The sequence below is a fragment of the Pterocles gutturalis genome, unplaced genomic scaffold (genome assembly GCF_000699245.1).
Source record: "Pterocles gutturalis isolate BGI_N339 unplaced genomic scaffold, ASM69924v1 scaffold1617, whole genome shotgun sequence".
NCBI lineage: Eukaryota > Metazoa > Chordata > Aves > Pterocliformes > Pteroclidae > Pterocles > Pterocles gutturalis.
The window spans coordinates 22910-23252 of NW_010109848.1; positions in this window are offsets into that span (position 1 = coordinate 22910).

Sequence of the window (343 nt, forward strand, 5' to 3'; positions counted from 1 at the left end):
GCAGCCGGGGAGCATGTGTCTGTGCCTGCGAGCTGCCCGCGTGGCAGCGCCGGCATCCCCCAGCCGCGGCGGGTGCTGGGGTCCCTCCCTCAAGGGGCTCACTTTCCCCTAAGTGCGCTGGGGTCATTTCTGCAGATCGGGGTCACGTTAGGATGGCACCAGATGCTCGCGGCTGCCCCTCTCCCAAAGGCCTCATTCCTTATTTCCCAGTTACAGCCTGGCACAGCCTGAAACACCCGCATCCCGAACGCCCAAACCCGGCAGAACCCCTCTGGCTGCGGGGGGCAGGGAGCTGTTGTCTCCCCTTTCTGGGTCCCCCTCTTTGCTGAAAACAAACCGCCGT